This window comes from Triticum aestivum, chromosome 4D, assembly GCF_018294505.1.
Source record: "Triticum aestivum cultivar Chinese Spring chromosome 4D, IWGSC CS RefSeq v2.1, whole genome shotgun sequence".
Classification (NCBI taxonomy): Eukaryota; Viridiplantae; Streptophyta; class Magnoliopsida; order Poales; family Poaceae; genus Triticum; species Triticum aestivum.
Window position 1 is genome coordinate 82,653,124 of NC_057805.1, and position 20,495 is coordinate 82,673,618.

The window sequence follows — 20,495 nt, forward strand, 5'->3', positions numbered from 1 at the left end:
TTTTGAGACATGTGGCACATCAAAGTTGTGCATTTTGGGTATTCAACATATATATGTTTGGCCCACATGCAAAGCGGTGGTGGTTGTCCTCTCGCACCCACTTAAGCAGTTATCAGCGATATCGATGCTTTCCATCTGTGGGCCCGTGATACGTCTCGTCGTATCTATAATTTTTGATTGTTCCATGCCAATATTATTCAACTTTCATATACTTTTGGCAAGTTTTTATATTATTTTTGGGACTAACATATTGATCCAGTGCCCAGTGCCAGTTCATGTTTGTTGCATGTTTTATGTTTCATAGAAACCCCATATCAAACGGAGTCCAAACGGGATAAAAACGGACGGAGAAATATTTTGGAATATTTGTGATTTTTGGGAAGTAAAATCAACGCGAGACGGTGCCCGAGGTGGCCACGAGGGTGGGGCCCACGCCCACTCCAGGCAGGCGCGCCCCTGACCCTCGTGGCCCCCCCGTAAGGCAGTTGATGCCCTTCTTCGGCCGCAAGAAAGCTAATTTTTGGAAAAAGATCTGGGCGAAGGTTTCAATCCAATCGGAGTTACGGATCTCCAGATATAAAAGAAACGGTGCCAGGGCAGAATCCGAGAACGCAGAAACAGAGAGACAGATCCAATCTCGGAGGGGCTCTCGCCCATCCCACGCCATGGAGACCATGGACCAGAGGGGAAACCCTTCTCCCATCTATGGAGAAGGTCAAGGAAGAACAAGAAGGAGGGGGGCTCTCTCCCCCTCGCTTCCGGTGGCGCCGGAACGCCGCCGGGGGCCATCATCATCACCGCGATCTACACCAACACCTCCGCCATCTTCACCAACATCTCCATCACCTTCCCCCCCCCCCTCTATCTACAGCGGTCCACTCTCCCGCAACCCGCTGTACCCTCTACTTGAATATGGTGCTTTATGCTTCGTATTATTATCCAATGATGTGTTGTCATCCTATGATGTCTCAGTAGATTTTTGTTGTCCCGGTGGTTGATGAATTGCTATGATTGATTTAATTTGCTTGTGGTTATGTTGCTGTCCTTTGGTGCCCATCATATGAGCGCGCGCGTGGATCACACCATAGGGTTAGTTGTATGTTGATAGGACTATGTATTGGAGGGCAAGAGTGACAGAAGCTTCAACCTAGCATAGAAATTGATGCATACGGGATTGAAGGGGGACCAATATATCTTAATGCTATGGTTGGGTTTTACCTTAATGAACGTTAGTAGTTGCGGATGCTTGCTAATAGTTCCAATCAATCATAAGTGCATAAAATCCCAAGTAAGGGATGACATGCTAGCAGTGGCCTCTCCCACATAATACTTGCTATTGGTCTAGTAAAGTAGTCAATTGCTTAGGGACAATTTCGCAACTCCTACCACCACTTTTCCATACTCGCTATATTTACTTTATTGTATCTTTATCTAAACAGCCCCTAGTTTTTATTTACGCGCTCTTTATCTTCTTACAAACCTATCCAACAACACCTACAAAGTACTTCTAGTTTCATACTTGTTCTAGGTAAAGCGAACGTCAAGCATGCGTAGAGTTGTATCGGTGGTCGATAGAACTTTAGGGAATATTTGTTCTACCTTTAGCTCCTCGTTGGGTTCGACACTCTTACTTATCGAAAGAGGCTACAATTGATCCCCTATACTTGTGGGTTATCAAGACCTTTTTCTGGCGCCGTTGCCGGGGAGCAATAGCGTGGGGTGAATATTCTCGTGTGTGCTTGTTTGCTTTATCACTAAGTAATTTTTATTTGTTGTTCTTAGTTGTTTTCTATCTTTAGTTATGGGTAGGAAACGCGAAATACCAAAAAAATTAGTTGTACCTACTGAACCAATGGTTGAAGAACCACTCAAAATCTATCACACTCCTGAAGCTTATTACTTGGATCATCTTCGATCCCTATGTGCTCGGGTTGAAACCCCAACTAGCTTAGTTGAGGGAAAATCTTTAGATGAGCATGCTTGTTATGTGTGACACCGTATATCTTAAAAAGGGAAACTTTTACTGGGTCAAATTCATCGTTTGCAATGCTATGCTTGGAATTTATGTTATATATATGATTATACTTGTTGTTCTGAAAACCCTAAGAAACACCTTCCCTACCAATGTGAGTTTATTGATAATGGAATCTTATCTTCGTATGCTAAGGGTGTTTATAATTACTATGATGTTTAACAAATTGAAGAATTTGTTGCTTTTAAGGTGCTTATGAAATTGCTTCTTTGATTGAAAAGTATGATGCTACTCTTTACAAATCTGAAAATTTTGCCATACTTAAATATTGCTATGATAATTATGCTTCTAATGCCTATGTTGAATCATATATTAAGGACTACTCCGCTGTCCAAGAAGAGATTAATATTTTGCAGGAGTCTATGGAAGAAGAAATTGATGAAACTGTGAGCTCATTGGATGAAAAATATGAGGAGGAGAGCGAAGAACAAAAGGAGGAAGAGCGGATTAGCTACCCATTCCCACCTTCTAATGAGAGTAACTCTTCAACTCATACATTGTTTAATTTCCCTTCGTGCTTACCAAAGGATGATTGCTATGATGACTGTTATGATCCCGTTGATTCTCTTGAAATATCCCTTTTTGATGATGCTTGCTATGCTTGTGGCCAAGATGCCAATATGAATTATGCTTATGGAGATGAACTTGCTATAGTTCCTTATGTTAAACATGAAATTGTTGCTATTGCACCCACACATGATAGTCCTATTATCTTTTTGAATTCTCCCGATTATACTATATCGGAGAAGTTTGCCCTTATTAAGGATTATATTGATGGGTTGCCTTTTACTATTGCACATGATGATTTTGATGAATATAATATGCATGTGCTTGCTGCTCCTACTTGCAATTATTATGAGAAAGGAACTATATCTCCACCTCCCTATGTTTCCAACATGATAAAATTGCAAGAAACTGTTTATACTATGCATTGGCCTTTACTTTGTGTGCATGAATTGTTCTTTTATGACATGCCGATGCATAGGAAGAGAGTTAGACTTCGTCATTGCATGATATATGTTACTTTGTGCTCACTACTAAATTACAAATCATTGTTAATTAAAATTGGCTTTGATATACCTTGGGATCCGGGTGGATTCACTACTTGAGCACTATATGCCTAGCTTAATGGCTTTAAAGAAAGCGCTGCCAGGGAGACAACCCGGAAGTTTTAGAGAGTCGTTTATTTCTGTTGTGTGCTTTTATATAGTTTAAAAACAAAAAAATAAAGAGGGGAACCTAAAACTTTTTCAAAAAGAAAAGTGAAAGTGAGAAAGACAAGCATTGTTGAAGTGGGAGAGCTCCTTGAATTTTGTTCATGCTCACGGAAACTTTGTGAATCTTGATTACAGAAACTTTTCAACAAAAATAATTATCCCCTTGTACAATTCCATTGTATTATAAAAATAATGTGCCAAGGTTTGCCTTTAGGATGTTTACAATGCTTGTTGGTTTGTGCGATGCAGGACAGAAACTTTGGCTGTAGTGCGCGATTTTTAATTGTTTACTGGAACGTCAAATGGTTCTGATTCTTTTTGTACTGTCTTTATATACAAATTTTTTATTTTTCCTAATTTTTTAAGAATTTTTCAATTATCAGAAGTATGGTGAATGTACAGATTGTTACAGACTGTTCTGTTTTAGACAGATTCTGTTTTTGATGCATAGTTTGCTTGTTTTGATGAAACTATCGATTTATATCAGTGGATCAAGCCATGAAAAAGTTATATTAAAGTAGACACAATGCAAAAACAAAATATGAATTGGTTTGCAACAGTACTTAGAGTAGTGATTTGCTTTATTATGCTAACGGATCTTACCGAGTTTTCTGTTGAAGTTTTGTGTGGATGAAGTGTTCGATGATCGAGAAGGTCTCGATGTGAGAAGAAGGAAGAGAGGCAAGAGCTCAAGCTTGGGGATGCCCAAGGCACCCCAAGTAAATATTCAAGGAGACTCAAGCGTCTAAGCTTGGGGATGCCCCGGAAGGCATCCCCTCTTTCTTCAACAAGTATCGGTATGTTTTCGGATTCGTTTCGTTCATGCGATATGTGCAAATCTTGGAGCGTCTTTTGCATTTAGTTTTCATTTTTCTTTTATGCACCATGCTGGTATGAGATAGTCCTTGGTTGATTTATAGAATGCTCATTGCACTTCACTTATATCTTTTGAGTATGGCTTTATAGAATGCTTCATGTGCTTCACTTATATCATTTGAAGTTTGGATTGCCTGTTTCTCTTCACATAGAAAACCGCCATTTGTAGAATGCTCTTTTGCTTCACTTATATTTGTTAGAGCGTGGGCATATCTTTTGTAGAAAGAATTAAACTCTCTTGCTTCACTTATATCTATTTAGAGAGATGACAGGAACTGGTCATTCACATGGTTAGTCATAAAATCCTACATAAAACTTGTAGATCACTGAATATGATATGTTTGATTCCTTGCAATAGTTTTGCGATATAAAGGTGGTGATATTAGAGTCGTGCTAGTTGAGTAATTGTGAATTGAGAAATACTTGTGTTGAGGTTTGCAAGTCCCGTAGCATGCACGTATGGTGAACCGTTATGTAACGAAGTCGGAGCATGAGGTGTTATTTCATTGCTTTCCTTATGAGTGGCGGTCGGGGACGAGCGATGGTCTTTTCCTACCAATCTATCCCCCTAGGGGCATGCATAGTAGTACTTTGCTTCGAGGGCTAATAAACTTTTGCAATAAGTATATGAGTTCTTTATGACTAATGTGAGTCCATGGATTATACGCACTCTCACCCTTCCATCATTGCTAGCCTCTTCGGTACCGTGCATTGCCCTTTCTCACCTCGAGAGTTGGTGCAAACTTCGTCGGTGCATCCAAACCCCGTGATACGATACGCTCTATCACACATAAGCCGCATTATATCTTCCTCAAAACAGCCAGCATACCTACCTATCATGGCATTTTCATAGCCATTCCAAGATATATTGCCATCCAACTTCCATCATCATCATATACATGACTTGAGCTTTCATTGTCATATTGCCTTGCATGATCGTAAGATAGCTAGCATGATATTTTCATGGCTTGTCTGTTTTTTGATATCTTTGCTACGCTAGATCATTGCACATCCCGGTACACCGCCGGAGGCATCCATATAGAGTCATATCTTTGTTCTAGTATCGAGTTGTAATATGAGTTGTAAGTAAATAAAAGTGTGATGATCATCATTATTAGAGCATTGCCCCAGTGAGGAAAGGATGATGGAGACTATGATTCCCCCACAAGTCGGGATGAGACTCCGGACTTTAAAAATAAATAAAAGAGGCCAAAGAAGCCCAAATAAAAAAAGAGGCCAAAGAAGCCCACCAAAAAAGAGAAAAAAAACAAAAAAATGAGAGAAAAAGAGAGAAGGGGCAATGTTACTATCCTTTTACCACACTTGTGCTTCAGAGTAGCACCATGTTCTTCATATAGAGAGTCTCTTGAGTTATCACTTTCATATACTAGTGGGAATTTACATTATAGAACTTGGCTTGTATATTCCGATGATGGGCTTCCTCAAATGCCCGAGGTCTTCATGAGCAAGCAAGTTGGATGCACACCCACTTAGTTTCCAGTTTGAGCTTTCATACACTTATAGCTCTTAGTGCATCCGTTGCATGGCAATCCCTACTCCTCACATTGACATCAATTGATGGGCATCTCCATAGCCCGTTGATTAGCCACGTTGATGTGAGACTTTCTTCTTTTTGTCTTCTCCACACAACCTCCATCATCATATGCTATTCCACCTATAGTGCTATATCCATGGCTTGCGCTCATGTATTGCGTGAGGGTTGAAAAGGCTGAAGCGCGTTAAAAAGTATGAACCAATTGCTCGGCTTGTCATCGGGGTTGTGCATGATTTGAATGCTTTGTGTGGTGAAGATGGAGCATAGCCAGACTATATGATTTTGTAGGGATGAGCTTTCTTTGGCTATGTTATTTCAATAAGACATAATTGCTTGGTTGGTATGCTTGAAGTATTATTGTTTTTATGTCAAATGATAGACTACTGCTTTGAATCACTCGTATCTTAATATTCATGCCATGATTAGATATGTGATCAAGATTATGCTAGGTAGCATTCCACATCAAAAATTATCTTTTTTATCATTTACCTACTCGAGGACGAGCAGGAATTAAGCTTGGGGATGCTGATACGTCTCCGTCGTATCTATAATTTTTGATTGTTCCATGCCAATATTATTCAACTTTCATATACTTTTGGCAACTTTTTATACTATTTTTGGGACTAACATATTGATCCAGTGCCCAGTGCCAGTTCCTGTTTGTTGCATGTTTTATGTTTCGCAGAAACCCCATATCAAACGGAGTCCAAACGGGATAAAAATGGACGAAGAATTATTTTGGAATATTTGTGATTTTTGGGAAGTAAAATCAACGCGAGACGGTGCCCGAGGTGGCCATGAGGGTGGGGCCCATGCCCACTCCAGGCAGGCGCACCTCTGACCCTCGTGGCCCCCCCCGTAAGGCGGTTGATGCCCTTCTTCGGCCGCAAGAAAGCTAATTTTTGGAAAAAGATCTGGGCGAAGGTTTCAATCCAACCGGAGTTACAGATCTCCAGATATAAAAGAAACGGTGCCAGGGCAGAATCCGAGAACGCAGAAACAGAGAGACAGATCCAATCTTGGAGGGGCTCTCGCCCCTCCCACGCCATGGAGACCATGGACCAGAGGGGAAACCCTTCTCCCATCTAGGGAGAAGGTCAAGGAAGAAGAAGAAGGAGGGGGCTCTCTCCCCCTCGCTTCCGGTGGCGCCGGAACGCCGCCGGGGGCCATCATCATCACCGCGATCTACACCAACACCTCCGCCATCTTCACCAACATCTCCATCACCTTCCCCCCTCTATCTACAGCGGTCCACTCTCCCGCAACCCGCTGTACCCTCTACTTGAACATGGTGCTTTATGCTTCATATTATTATCCAATGATGTGTTGCCATCCTATGATGTCTGAGTAGATTTTCGTTGTCCTATCGGTGGTTGATGAATTGCTATGATTGATTTAATTTGCTTGTGGTTATGTTGTTGTCCTTTGGTGCCCATCATATGAGCATGCGCGTGGATCACACCATAGGGTTAGTTGTATGTTGATAGGACTATGTATTGGAGGGCAAGAGTGACAGAAGCTTCAACCTAGAACAGAAATTGATGCATACGGGATTGAAGGGGGACCAATATATCTTAATGCTATGGTTGGGTTTTACCTTAATGAACGTTAGTAGTTGCGGATGCTTGCTAATAGTTCCAATCATAAGTGCATAGAATTCCAAGTAAGGGATTACATGCTAGCAGTGGTCTCTCCCACATAATACTTGCTATTGGTCTAGTAAAGTAGTCAATTTCTTAGGGACAATTTCGCAACTCCTACCACCACTTTTCCATACTCGCTATATTTACTTTATTGTGTCTTTATCTAAACAGCCCCTAGTTTTTATTTACGCGCTCTTTATCTTCTTGTAAACCTATCCAACAACACCTACAAAGTACTTCTAGTTTCATACTTGTTCTAGGTAAAGCGAACGTCAAGCGTGCGTAGAGTTATATCGGTGGTCGATAGAACTTTAGGGAATATTTGTTCTACCTTTAGCTCCTCGTTGGGTTCGACACTCTTACTTATCGAAAGAGGCTACAATTGATCCCCCTATACTTGTGGGTTATCAGCCCGCTTGGTCTATCACTTCTTTTTGCCTGACAACAAGAGAGGTTAATTTGACTTAGGAGGGGATTATTATCTTTACTCTGGGATGGCAGGCATGATACACTTTGAGCACACACACATGCATGTGTACGCATGAATCCCTCCGATCGAGTCGAAGTGGCTAGTACAACGACACCATCATGAACCGATCTCGCTCTGTGTGGGGAGCTAGTGTACGATTTTTGACACACGCGCCAGATCAATGTTGTGTATTCAAACATGCATGCACGCATCAGCTCCATACATATGCATGTAGTGGTTGCCTTCGAACGATACACTCCCTCGCGTGGTTATCGGCAACAAGCCTATATATTCGTGGGCCCGCGTGGACATCCATGATCACCTTGACCAACAACAAGATAGGTTACCATGGCGGATTCTTCATTTGGTTCGTGTTATCGTAGTATAGGTCATGGTGAGATTCAGACCTAATTAAGTTTGAGCACATATACTATGCACGCATGCATGCATATATGAATCCCCGTCGTTGGCTTGAAGTGTGGTGTAACATACATATGCATCATCAACCTAACCCTCACTCAGTGTGGGAATTTCTAGTTTGAAATGACGGTGCCACATCAAAGTTGTTCATTATTACTCAAAAACACACCTCTCCATACATATGTTTGGGCCACACGCATGCAGTGGTTGTCTTCGGGGACTAGCTACTTGCGTGATTATTGGCGAGCTAGCCCATCTCCGGGGTCGCATGGACGACCATCACTTTGACCAACAACAAGAGAGAGGTTGTACGACCAAGGTGGATTATTCTTGGTCCATTTTACGATCCATCTTGGTGAGATATATGCCTCTCTGGCCCGCCGACTGAAAGTGTGTGTGTGTGGGGGGGGGGGTTGCTACATCGCACTTTGCTAGGTGAACCTCGGTTGGGGGGGAGGGGGCATGCATTCATAGCTTAATTAGGATTCCCTTCGTGGCGACATGAGGGGGTGGGGGCTGCTAGCTACTTCGCACTTTGCTAGGTGAATCTCAGTTGGGGGGAGGGGGGCATGCTCATAGCTTAGGATTCCCTTCGTGCCGACACGAGGGAGGGCTGCTAGCTACTTCGCACTTTGCTAGGTGAACCTCGGTTGGGGGGGCATGTGCATTCATAGCTTAGGATTCCCTTCGTGCCGACACGAGGGAGGGGTGGCTGCTAGCTACTTCGCACTTTGCTAGGGTGAACCTCGGTTGGGGGGGGAGGGCATGCATTCATAGCTTAGCTAGGATTCCCTTTGTGTCGACACGAGGGAGGGGGCTGCTAGCTACTTCGCACTTTGCTAGGTGAACCTCGGTTGGGGGGGCATGCATTCATAGCTTAGGAATCCCCGTCGACACGACGGGAGGGGGGCTGCTAGCTCTACTTCACACTTTGCTAGGTGAACCTCGGTTGGGGGGCATGCATTCATAGCTTAGGATTCCCTTCGTGCCGACACGAGGGAGGGGGCTGCTAGCTACTTCGCACTTTGCTACGGTGAACCTCGGTTGGGGGGCATGCATTCATATAGCTTAGGATTCCCTTCGTGCCGACACGAGGGAGGAGGGGGGCTGCTAGCTACTTCGCACTTTGCTAGGTGAACCTCGGTTGAGGGGGTGGGGGCATGCATTCATAGCTTAGGATTCCCTTCGTGCTGACACGAGAGGGTGGGAGCAAGAAATACCGTGCGCTTTGCGGGAGAGGTGCCACATCGAAGTTGCATTTGGTATTTGAAAATCAAACCAACCTTTTGATACATAAATTTGGTCCACATGCAAGTGTGTTCGTGTTCTGACCCTCTCCCGCGTCATTTTTCGCCAAATTTATGAACATTAGACAAGTCGGATGATGCAACAGACACGGTTCACTCTAACTAACCGTGTGCCACGCCGGTGCACCTGTCACGCACACATCCGCACAGTACATTGGGCTCCACGGGGCTCCCCCTCTCAAAAATATCTGCCCGCTTCGAGGGTTTTTCTGTTTCATAACACACAGTTGTTATCTCCGGACCGTGTGCGATGTTTCTTGTTCGCAATCTCGCCTGCATCGAAAATATCTGCCCGCCTCGAGGGTTTTTCTTTTTCATAACACACGGTTGTTATCTCCGGACCGTGTGCGATGCACTATCATCAAAAATTTCAATAGCCCGACATTTCACTCCCGCGTTTGACTCCCGCGTAGTAAAATTTTCAGTACCCGCGTCATTTCCTCAAACACCCCACGCCCCCTCCACACACACACACACACCAAAACCTCCTCGGGCGTGCGCACGCACACACACACACACCCTCCCTCGCTCGAAACCCTAGCAAAGTCCCCGCCGCCGCCGCCGCCGCAAGGCCTCCATTGTCAACATCTGCCGGTTTGCCCGTGCAGCTTACCCACCGATCTCCATACCCAGGCCGCCTTGAGTTTCTTAGATGACGCCTGCCAAACGCCCCCTTTCCCATAGATCCCCATCCCCATCACCATCCCCCACTCTAGAGCATCGCAGCCTAAGCCCGGCTACGCTTCCCGTGGAGCTCGAGGAGCGACTAGCCCAAAAGAGGTGTATAGCGGTCTCTTCGCCTGACATCGCCGAGGAAGCTGACGACCATTACTGGCAGCAGGCACTGAAGCAGCGGGCTAGAGTATGCGGGCATGTCTCGTCCGTCGGCTACGACATCGAGGTCATCGACAGCGACGCTCTGAGGCGGGCTGTGTCACAGGTTAAGTGGCCCTCCCCCAACCCCTCGGGTTCAACCGCCGTCGATCTCATCCATGGCCCCACCACCGATCTCCTCTAGCTCGTTGTCAACAATCTGCCATTCTACATCGCCATCGAGCCCCTTTTGTCATTTCTGAAGGACACGTTCTACGACGCTGGCTTGGGATCCACAGCTTCCAAGTCAGACCTCATCGACGGCGACCACGAGGAGGGCACCCTCTCCGGCTCTTCCAAGGGGAAAGAGCCCATCTGCTCTTCCAAGGGGAAAGCGCCCGTCTGCGACATCAGGAGGGCACCCTACAGCCGTGCTCTTCCAAGGGGAAGGAGCCCATCTGCGACAACATGGAGCGCATCCAGGGTCCGTGCTCTTCCCACGGGAACGAGCCCATCTGTGACAAGTGAGGAAACCCATGATTTGTTTATTTCAGTTGTTCACAATGTGATGCTCTATATGTGCAATTATTTACTGTGCAGTACATTTCATCAATCCAGTTTTAAACATACCGATAGGAATGCATATATTTGCTTGCTGTTAAGCCTGTTATAGCTAGCATATGCCTCTTTTAAAGTTTTTTGATTGTTCGGTTGTTTGTAGTTAGCATATGTTCAGTTTCAAATGCTATCTTTGGTTGTTCGTAGTATGCCTTGTTTATTCCAGTTATTCACAACGTGATGTTCTATATGTGCAAGTATGAACTGTGCAGTTCAATTTCATCAGTACCAGTTTCAACAATACCACTATGAATGACTACATTTGGTTGCTGCATCTTGTAGTTAACACGCCTTTCCATTTTTATTTAACCATAACCAGTGTACTTAGACCGGCACAATACCAGTTTGAATGACCATGTTTGCTTGTTGTTAAATGTTAGGCCTGTTGCAGTTAGCACACCTTTCCACTTGTTTTGCTTTACTAGCGTGCTTAAACCTGCACACTGAAGCTATCTTTTGGAGATTATTTTGTCTGCCATGTGTAATTTTGGTTGATGTTTAGCCTGTTGTGCTTAACATGCTTCTTGATGTACCTACACAGGACAATTTTGGGAACGACTGTGTTTTCCATCGAGGTTAGTTTCATCCCATGGCTTATATCTGCTCACTGTTCAGGATATCCGTAGCTGGTACCATATAGGCCGGCGGCTGATAAGGGACTAATCGGTGAATCGGACTTTTAACTGAATATATCTGCAACCCATTTTTCCTTAGGTTAACTAGGGCCATATGTAATATATCTGAGGCTACATAGCAACATGCACTGTACTTAATGTCTAAATATGCAATCCTAGGCTACATAGCAACAAGGAAGAGTGTTACATTAATGTTCTAATGATGTCTAGATATACGTAGAAGAGCAGCAGCAGCAACAGCAACAACACAGCCCTGTTTGGATACTCAACTTAGCTAGAGGTTAGAGTTAGTTTCTAGCTCATTACTAACCCTGAACTAACTCCATCCAAAGAGTTGTTTGGATGGCAGGGTTAGATTGACAATAAATGCACTAGGAGAACTAGCTCCAATTAGCACCTCTTGGGTTGGATACTAGTTTTTTTGGGTGGGTTATAGATGCAACTAGCTCAAACTAGCCCTCATGTTTAGATATACTTTAGGGCTATTTGAGCCCGAACTAGCTCAAACTAACTGTAACCCGTGGATACAGCAGCAGATAATTTGTAAGAATGAACTAAACTCCTTCCGGCCCATAATATAAGATGTTAATTCATCTAATATGTGAGTATATTGGATGTTATAAGATACTCCCTCCGTTCCTAAATATTTGTCTTTTTAGAGATTTCAAATGGACTACCACATACGGATGTATATAGACATATTATAAAAGAGTGTTGTACTACATCATTGTGCAATTGCTGTTTAGCTTCTAATATTAACTTGGTGCTTTTAGGTACATATGTCATTGGTAAAGATCCGCGTTTCGACCCTTTCTGCGTATGGGGCAATGAGATATCGATGAACCAGCATCAAGTGAGGAAGCTGATAAAGATTGTTAGTAAAATGGGTCCAAAGATGGCAATTAAACTATTTGTTTACACTTTATCCAAGACAACAGCGAACTGCAGGATGGTAAGTAAGAACTCTGCAGCCTTCTTTTTACTGCCCATAATGAGTTGTGTTAGATGACAATGTCTGAAATCTTATTCCTTTGCAGTGGTTGCCAAAGCAGTTTACTCAAGATTACCTCTCAAACTACATGATTGGTGGGCATGCAAAGGTTAAAGTATTTCTACCAGAACACGATGATTATCTAGATGTTTTCATGAAGACCGTGAAGGATGGGCGGTCGGCCATCACAAGGGGTTGGACTAGAGTCGTGCGTGCCTTCTGCATGGAGGAGGGCACAATATGGGCATTCCGCTTCACCTTGTTCAGCAACCAGAATATATTTCGCCTCTTTCTTTACCGTCTTTAATAGTACAAGTATACAACTGTGGTTCATCATTCTTTATTTGGTTCTTATGTAATTCTTGAACATATGTACCTATGAATCGAATAATGCATTGGTTGTTTGAACCTGATGGATATGAATAAAGCTGTAGCATACATTCAAATTCAAATCCAAATCCGGTACAATTTGGAAAAGCAGCAATTAAATTACGGTGAAATTACGCTCTCCAGGTTGTTACGGCACACACGGTTGGTAAAACACATAGGTTTGTGATATGCACCATAATCCGAGACGGTTCACAGAGAGGAAACGTGTGCAAGCATGCACACAGTTGCTGTTTGCAAAGCATGTGCGATGTCAGACAATATCACAAACGGTGCGGGCAAACTAAACGTTTGTGTTAGTTGCCTTATCGTACATGATTCACAACCATGAACTGTTTCTGATGAAGTATGCATCGTAAACGTTGCACCACAGAATAGCGTGTGCGATAGTTGTCGTGTATGACGATGTTACGACGGTCCGACGTTTCGTAATCCTGTCAGATACTCGTACGACGATTAGCTAATCTTCTTAACGGTGAACCGTTTGTGATGGGCCGCACATCATACACGTTCTATAATAGTGAACTGTTTGTGATGGGCCACATCATAAACGTAGCACCACAGAATACCGACTGTGATGGCAATGCGAGCAGAAACGAGTAGGAGTACTGTAGGGGCCCTATCCCCGACGGTTTCTGGGTCGTATGGGAAGGACCCCCCTATCGCCCACACTCACTTGGCGACGGTTCCAAATGCCTTCGCGGAAAGGGGTTTTAAACCGTTTGTTTAGGACCGACGCGCACCAGTGTAGCATGCTCGGCCTCCTTCCTACTTGACATACACGGCATGGGCTAGTAGACCCAACATAAACCAGAAACATCTTAACCTAATTGGGACTTGAAATATCTCTCATGGACATATTTGAGGAATTTGCATGAGATTACAGAGAGACCATGGATGATTATAGGATATTTTAACGAGATATTAGTTGCAAATGAGAAGGAAGGTGGCAACATCAGACCATTATACTTGATGCAAAACTTCAGAGATTGCATAGAAGAGTGTGGTTTACATGAAGTTATGCACATTGGTGACCCATTCACATGGAGTCGAGGGACGATAAGGGAGCGCCTAGGTAGAGCTCTTTGTAATGAGAAGTGGTCTGAAAATTTTCCCTATGCAGTTGTGGTACATGAACATCATACCCATTCAGACCATCGACCCCTGGTGTTGGTTACGGACTATTATGCAGCAGCTCTATCACAGAAACTGAAAGGAGAGAGGAGGTTCAAAGCACGGTGGCTAAATGAAGATATAGTGAATGAAATTGTTGCCATAGTCTGGCAACGCACCCAGCTGATGGGGGTTGGGCCGTCTTTATCTAACCGTACAAGAGCAGTAAAAGCAGAGCTTTTCCAATGGTATCGAGAAACATTAATAGGTCCGAAGCATGTTGGGGAACGTAGTATTTCAAAAAATTCCTACGATCACGCAAGATCTATCTAGGAGAAGCATATCAACGAGCGAGGAGAGTGTGTCCACGTAACCTCGTAGACCGAAAGCGGAAGCGTTAAGTAACGCGGTTGATGTAGTCGAACGTCTTCGCGATCCAACCGATCAAGTACCGAACGCATGGCACCTCCGCGATCTGCACACGTTCAGCTCAGTGATGTCCCTCGAACTCTAGATCCAGTTGAGGCCGAGGGAGAGATTCGTCGGCACAACGGCGTGTTGACGGTGATGATGAAGTTACCGACGCATGGCTTCCCCTAAGCACAACGACAATATGACCGAGGTGGAAATCTGCGGACGAGGGCACCGCACACGGCTAAGAGATCAACTTGTATGTCTATGGGGTGCCCCCCTCCCCCGTATATAAAGGAGTGGAGGAGGGGGGGCGGCCGGCCTCATAGGGCGCACCCCAAGGGGGGAACCTACTCCTAGTAGGAGTAGGATTCCCCCCTTTCCTAGTCCAACTAGGAGGGGGGAGGAAAGGGAAGAGGGGAAGAACGAAAGGGGGCCCGGACCCCCTCCCCAATTCAGATCGGGCTTGGGGGGCGCGCCACTCCTCTTGGCCGCCTCCTCTCTCTTCCACTAAAGCCCATGAAGGCCCATTAACCCCCCGGGGGGTTCCGGTAACCCCTCGGTACTCCGGAAAATGCCCGAACCTATCCGAAACCTTTCCGGTGTCCAAACATAACCTTCCAATATATCAATCTTCATGTCCCGACCATTTCGAGACTCCTCGTCATGTCCGTGATCACACCCGGGACTCCGAAAAACCTTCGGTACATCAAATCACATAACTCACAATGCATATCGTCATCGAACGTTAAGCGTGCGGACCCTACGGGTTCGAGAACTATGTAGACATGACCGAGACTCATTTCCGGTCAATAACCAATAGCAGAACCTGGATGCTCATATTGGTTCCTAATATTCTACGAAGATCTTTATCGGTCAAACCGCATAACAACATATGTTGTTCCCTTTGTCATCGGTGTGTTACTTGCCCGAGATTCGATCGTCGGTATCATCATGCCTAGTTCAATCTCATTACCGGCAAGTCTCTTTACTCGTTCTGTAATGCAACATCCCGCAACTAACTCATTAGTCACATTGCTTGCAAGGCTTATAGTGATGTGCATTACCGAGAGGGCCCAGAGATACCTCTCCGACAATCGGAGTGAGAAATCCTTATCTCGATCTATGCCAACTCAACAAACACCATCGGAGACACCTGTAGAGCATCTTTATAATCACCCAGTTACGTTGTGACGTTTGATAGCACACTAAGTGTTCCTCCAGTATTCGGGAGTTGCATAATCTCATAGTCATAGGAACATGTATAAGTTATGAAGAAAGCAATAGCAATAAACTAAACGATCATAGTGCTAAGCTAACGGATGGATCAAGTCAATCACATCATTCTCTAATGATGTGATCCCATTCATCAAATGACAACTCATGTCTATGGCTAGGAAACTTAACCATCTTTGATTAACGAGCTAGTCAAGTAGAGGCATACAAGTGACACTCTGTTTGTCTATGTATTCACACATGTACTAAGTTTCCGGTTAATACAATTCTAGCATGAATAATAAACATTTATCATGATATAAGGAAATATAAATAACAACTTTATTATTGCCTCTAGGGCATATTTTCTTCAAAGCAGAGAATTCATAAATTGGAGAAGGATTTGGAGAAGTTAAAGCGGGGACAGCTGACAAGCGGATCCAGACATAGAATGAAGGAAATACAAACTCTGATAGAAAACCTACTGGACCAGGAGGAGATCGTCTGGCTCCAACGTGCACGGGCAAACTGGTTACTACATGGTGACAGGAACACTTCATTTTTTCACAAAGTAGCTTCGGCGTGGAAGAAGAGAAACTGGATTAAGATACTCTTAGATGGTGATACAAGAGTCTGGAGAGAAGATACGGATGGAATCAAATCTATTATTTCTGGATATTTTACGGAGTTGTTTACATCCCAAATTCCTGAGCCAAACAAAAGCGTTCTAGATCATGTGCAAAGGAGGGTGACCACTCCTATGAATGATGCGTTGATGGCTCTGTATACAATGGAAGAAGTGAAGAAAGCATTATTTTCCATTGGTGATCCTAAGGCCCCGGGCTAGATGGCCTACATGCTATTTTTTACAAGCGGTTTTGGTCCATGTTAGGAGATGACCTTGTTGAAGAGGTATTAAATGCAGTTAATTCTCAGATCATGCCCCAAGGCTGGAATGACACCACAACTGTGTTATGAGCCCCAAGGTACTTTCTCGAGAAAAGGTATCACAGTTTATACCGATAAGCCTATGCAATGTTGTTTACAAGGTTATTGCCAAAATGACTACCATGAGACTGAAATTATTTCTACCTGAAATAATAAGCCCAACTTAGAGTGCATTTTTCCCTAGGAGGTTAATTCGGATAATGTTCTTATTGCTTACGAAACCTACAATTAAGCAAAAGAAAACATGCAAGGATGGGTGGTGTTCGGTCAAGCTTGACATTCACAAAGCATATGATCGAATAGAGTGGGTGTTCCTGGAAGCTATTCTTTTGAAGCTCGGTTTTAATGCTAACTGGGTAAAGATGATTATGTTATGTGTTTCTTCAGTTGAATACAGAGTGAGGTACAACTCAACGAAGACGGAAGCATTTAAACCAACCAGAGGTCTTTGTCAGGGGGATCCTCTCTTGCCGTATCTATTTCTCCTTTGTACGGAAGGCCTCACTGCCTTATTATCCAGGGCCGAACAAGAAGGTGACCTCGTGGGAGTCACAGTTTCCTTTTGTTTGCAGATGACTTGCTTATTTTGATGAAGGCCGATGCTGCTTGCTTAAAATCCATTTTGGATATGTATTGTTTAGCATCCGACCAACTTGTTAGTGTGGAGAAATCTAGCGTCTTTTTCAGCCCAAGTACGGAGGTTAATGTGAAGGCCGAGGTATGCTCAACCCTAGGTATTATGACAGAGGCTTTGAATGACAGGTACCTGGGTCTTCCATCTACTTTGGGTATTGATAAAAGTGTCAGTTTCCAATATTTGATTGACCGTCTAGTTTAGAGATTGATGGGATGGAAGGATAGATGTTTATCTTCTAGAGGTAAAGAAGTGCTCTTAAAATCAGTAGTGCAAGCCATACCAACTTATGTGATGTTCGTCTTCAAAATTCCTAAAAAATATATGCAAATGAATCACATATATGCGATGTCTCATTTTTGGTGGGGTGATGATGCAACTAATAGAAAGATGCATTGGTTCGCATTGTGAAAGATGTGTATACCAAAGAAGAAAGGTGGTGTGGGCTTTAGGGATATTCATTGTTTCAATCTTGCACTCCTAGCAAAACAAGCCTGACATCTTATTGGTAATCTAGATTCATTATGTGCAACTATCCTAAAAGCGAGATACTTCCCATAAGGAGATCTCTTAAGTGCTACTTTGAAAAAAAATCATATACTTGGCAAGGCATCATGGCTGGTGTGGACACTTTGAGATGTGGGTACATATGGAGAATTGGAGATGGAGAAAAGGTGAATATATGGGAGGACTCGTGGATCCCTCAATCACCAACAAAAAAGTCTTGACCATCCAAGATAATAATTTAATATCCCAAGTCTATGATCTCACTGATCCGGTGACAGGTGATTGGGACGCGCAATTGGTGAACCAAAGGTTCTAGAATGTGAATGCTTAGAGGATACTTGCTATATCACTACCTTTACATGAAATGTCAGATTTCATTGCTTGGGATCCCACCAAGAACGGGATTTAGCTTACCAAGTTGAATGGAATTTTCAGTTTGGTCATATGATTCATACCAATGCAGGATCTTCAGTACCGGATGAGAAGTGGAACTTGATTTGGAATCTAGAATGCCCAACCAAGGTCAGAATTTTTATATGGCGGGTCCTCCACAGCGCTATCCCATGTCAGGTGATCCTAACTTCAAAGCATATGAGTGTGAAGGTCCACTGTCCAGAATGTAAGGAAGGTCCGGATTGTATTCGACATTTCCTCTTTGAGTGCCCGAGATCAATAGAAGTCTGGAGACAATTGGGTATGTATGATATAGTAAAGAAGAGATGTACAACATATAAAACTGGTGAGGAAGTGGTGAGGAAGTAGTGCGGGGTCTGTTAAACTTGGAAGAAACATAAGTCCATATGTTGGAGTTTCCGAAATTGAGAGAAGTAGTAGCCACCACAGCGTGGTATCTTTGGTTTGAACACCGAAAAATCTATCATGAAGAAGATATTCAGAACCCCATGCAAATTGCTCTAGCTATACGTGGACTCGCTGCAAATTTCAGTATTGCCTGCTCATGAAAGGCTAAAGTTCGTGTAGAAGCTTGGCAAAAGCTGCCACCGGGATACATGAAATTAAACATAGACACTGGATTTGACCAAGATTTACTTGAAGGATTTGTGGGGGAAGTTATTTGTGATCACAACGGGAAATTGATAGCGGCAGCTAATGAAAGAATAGACATATGCTATGATTCTTTCACAACAGAAGCTTTGGCAGTTAGGTTTGGGCTAAACCTTGGCAGAACTGTGGGCTGTAGCAAGGTCGTGATCAACTTGGACAGTCTGGAGGTAGTAGAAGCTGTGAGAGATGGCAATTCTTCTTTAGTGACAAGCGCAATTATTGATGATTGCTATTTCATGTCCTCAGATTTTAATCATGCATATTATGATCATTGTAATAGAGAGTGTAATAAAGTAGCACATGAACTTTCTAGGCTAGTTAAATTTTCTCCTCCTTCTGTATGGATGGTGTCGAATTCGGGGCTCCGCAGACCCAAGAAAGATTCAAACTCTGGGGTGCATGTGAAGAAGTCAATCTCCCCAGTTTGCCAACTCGTCGATCTCATGGCCTAGTTCGATGAACAGGAAAGGAACGGGGCAAGGCAGTTTACCCAGGTTCGGGCCACCTTGCGGTGTAATACCCTACTCCTGCTTTGTGGTGGATTGGCCTCGAGGTGGGCTGAGGACGAACTAGTACAGAGGAAGAACAACATCAGGAGGTGTGTTCTTGTGCTTGTGTGAGCTAGTGAGGGTGTGGATGGTCTGAATGATCCGTCCCCCTCTATGGTGGTGGCTAGGCTATATTTATAGTGGCCTTGGTCCTCTTCCCCCAAAATGTAGGCGGGAAGGGATCCCACAACTGCCAAATTCGAAGGGAGACAACTAGTACATCTTATTCTGACGAAAGGTGGTCTTCGCCTGCAAAGCTTCTGGTCATGACGTCGTGGTGGGCTCAGCGATAACCTTCGTCCTGCCATCCTGGCGGTCTTCGTCTTGTAGCACGGAAATGGAAACCTTTGGTTGATCCCTCGGGACTCCGCGCCTGCGCTTGCCTCTTTAGCACCGAAGAGGAAACCTGCTGTACTGCGCCCGCTGGCGCTCGCCTGGCCTTGGTTGTCATGGCTTGCGTCACCTTAACCTCACGAGGTAGGCGCCTGCATAGGAATATCCGCTCCTGAGGAGCCGGCCTAGGGAAGCCGCTCGTGAGGAGCCTCTGGAAGTCTTGGCGTCGTCCGCCTCGCGAGGCTTGGCCCCTCGCAAGGGTCTTGTGTTGTCAATGCTGAAGATGGGTCGTACCAGGCCGTCGATGGAGCCACGCCGTGGGCTGCAGGCAGGAAAGTCTGGGTACCCCGTGTAACACCCTGAGAATCATGCTACAGTAACTCTCTGTGATTAAGCTAATCATGTTGCTAAACAGGGCTTGATCACATTGGAATCACATTTCTTTTCAAACTCCTAATTCAAACTTCAATTAAAATTAAAGTGGAAAATAAAAGTTTTCAAAAATTTAAACAAAAATGTTCGGTAGGTGCCAAATAATACACTCGTAATTATTGTGGAGAAAACTCCTTTTTAGAAAATGCCTAAGTATTTTAAAATGGATTAAAAGGTGAAAGAAAATAAATAAAAGAATATGCAAAACAAAACAGAAAACAAAGAAGAAGAAAAAAACAAAAGCCCCCCCACTGGACCTGGCCCAACCGGGCCAAACCCAGGCCCAGCCGGCCAGCACCATTCCCCCCACCCCCGGCCGAAAGGCC